The sequence below is a fragment of the Aplysia californica genome, unplaced genomic scaffold, assembly GCF_000002075.1.
Source record: "Aplysia californica isolate F4 #8 unplaced genomic scaffold, AplCal3.0 scaffold00283, whole genome shotgun sequence".
NCBI classification, from domain to species: domain Eukaryota; kingdom Metazoa; phylum Mollusca; class Gastropoda; order Aplysiida; family Aplysiidae; genus Aplysia; species Aplysia californica.
Genome location: NW_004797553.1, coordinates 723,789 through 726,288, shown reverse-complemented (window position 1 = coordinate 726,288; position 2,500 = coordinate 723,789).

The following is a 2,500-nucleotide window of genomic DNA, read 5'->3' as shown; positions in this document are numbered from 1 at the left end:
TAATCAATTCTAGTAAAATCATATCCAGAAATCTTGCTGGCTTTCTTAATGGTTCTGTCAATATTATATATTTCACCCTACAATTCCCAGCCCAGCAGCAAATACAAAATAGTAACACACTTTTAATCATAGAATGGTATAAGATGGATCTTATCATGCACTCGAAAATTCCTTTAATTTCCATTAAAAGAGACATTCTTTGATTTACTTTTTATGCACAAGAGCAGAGTAGGGATGCCAGTCAAGCTTGTTTATCAATTGTTATTCCAAGATACATGTAGTTGTAAGCGCTAATTCCCACCTCCTCGTCTGTAATAAATAGTGGGAATTACTCGTCTTTTTTTCCTCTGAAGTCTACAATTAATTCCTTGGTCTTTTTTACATTTAATTTGTTGCTATAAGACCCTGTAGAGTTGAATCATCCGCAAGTTTTATTAGTTTGATGTTTTGTTATAAAAAGTACAGTCGTTGGAGAAGAGCGTAAACAAGACAGGGGAGATTATACCCGTAGAAAGAAATAGATCGTGTGTTTGAACTCATTGCGCATACTAATTATAGAAGAGGAAGTATACTGCTCTAGTGCTACACCCGACTAAAAGAAAGAAAATGGTAATATGACCTTTTGAGCCATGACAGACAATCTTACTGCGGTTTGCATGATATAAAGCACTGCACATACATGTATATATATATTATATATATAGAAGAGGAAGTAGAATCTATTGCCCTAGTAGTACACCCGCCTTTCCTACAGACTTTGACTTCCTTGACATGTTCCAAAGGAGAGACATGGTCTATACGTTTTCAATCAATGAACGTGCAATGTGTGTCTCACTATTTGTGAAGGATGCTGACAAAATTAGTTACATGTACTTCTCGGATTGATTATGGCACCAATAGAAAATAATCTACAAATTTAACCCTAGCGTCGATTTTTGGCCTATACCTCCATTAATTTGTGGATTGCGGGAATTAACTCATTTTGTCAGCACGCCTCACGTTATACAGGTGTATAATGGATACTTTATTATGGTTACTGTAATAATTATTGTCACTGATCCCATAATCCCCGACGATCGTAGGGGCGATGCATAACAGAAAGCCTCGTCAGATGCCTCCACTTTTCACGGCTTTTAATTTATTACGGTAAAAAAAATAATTTCTAAACCAACAACATGTTTTTGCCAATAAAAGTTCAGTTGTAGTTCATCTCTGAATTTGTAGCAAACCTAAGAAGGAATCTACCTCCCGGGGTGGTGGTACTGATTGAAGTGTCTTTAGGCCATTCCCAAAGAGGGTTTATGCACAGTAGAATTGTAATTATAAATGGGCTGATTCATCAATATCATGCTCATAACCGTGTCTGACCTGCAACAGAGAACTGCTGTTTTTACTTTCCTTATTCTTATCCTTACTATCGTCATTTGACCTCTACTTCTTTTGTACGTTTGTCACCCTCTTGTGACCCGCTATTTCCGGGGTGCCTTCTATATTGATAGTAAGCAGGCTTTGTGCGGTTGAAGCTAGAGAGGTGAGTAGAATAAGCCTGATTCTCTGTAAGGACTTCTCTGTGGACATCCACCCCTTGGCGTTCATGTGACCTTATGCAGTTGAGAGCGCTGTAAAACCTCTATTAAAACTAAAACGAAATCGCGAAGCCGTAAGGCCGTCAGGCTAGGCTTTCTCAGTTCCGCAAAGGCGTCAGGCAAAAATCCCGTCTTACTTAGAAAGGGGCATTTAGGGGGAAGTAGAGGTGTGTGTGTGTGTGAGTGTGTGTGTGTGTGTGTGTGTGTGTGTGTGCGTGTGTGTGTGTCTGTGTGTGTGTGTCAGAGGTCCAGTCGATGAAATCAAGGGTCGCTTGTCGGGTCAGTAAGCAGTGGTCAAACTTCACACCTATCAAGTCCAAGTGCTAATCTCTCTGATAACGGCATGATGCGTCAGTCTTACTTGTCCATTGCCACCACTGGTTGCATTTCATAGGACCATTGTTTGACCTATTAAAAACAGAAATAGCTGAACATCTCCTTTGCTTCCACCCTTAGCCCTACCCATCGATGTAACAAGCACAGTCAACCAATTCCACCCCTCCTGTGCTTTAACATCGATTCGACGAATTCTTGTCTCGGCTGGCCGTACGATCACGGTGGCAGGCAGGCATTGGTCTAACTAATTTCACACCTCCGGCCTCAGGCTACCTAAGAAAGTTTCTCAGCTGGAGCGCCACTGAACCACTTTTAATTAACAGGCACTTTTCAGATTTGCACCCACACCGCCCTGACCATCTGCACCGGTAAGGAGCTCACATGGATGGGGTAATATCAAGGAGCTTAAAACAACTTACTGTAATCTCATTGGGTAATATCAACGCCAAAGCCTATTGCTGTATAAACTGTTTATTATACAGTAGGTGTTGGGTAACATCTAATCTACCTTTAAATAGTTGCACTCCATCTCCCCTTTATTATTATTATTATTATTATTATTATTATTATTATTATTA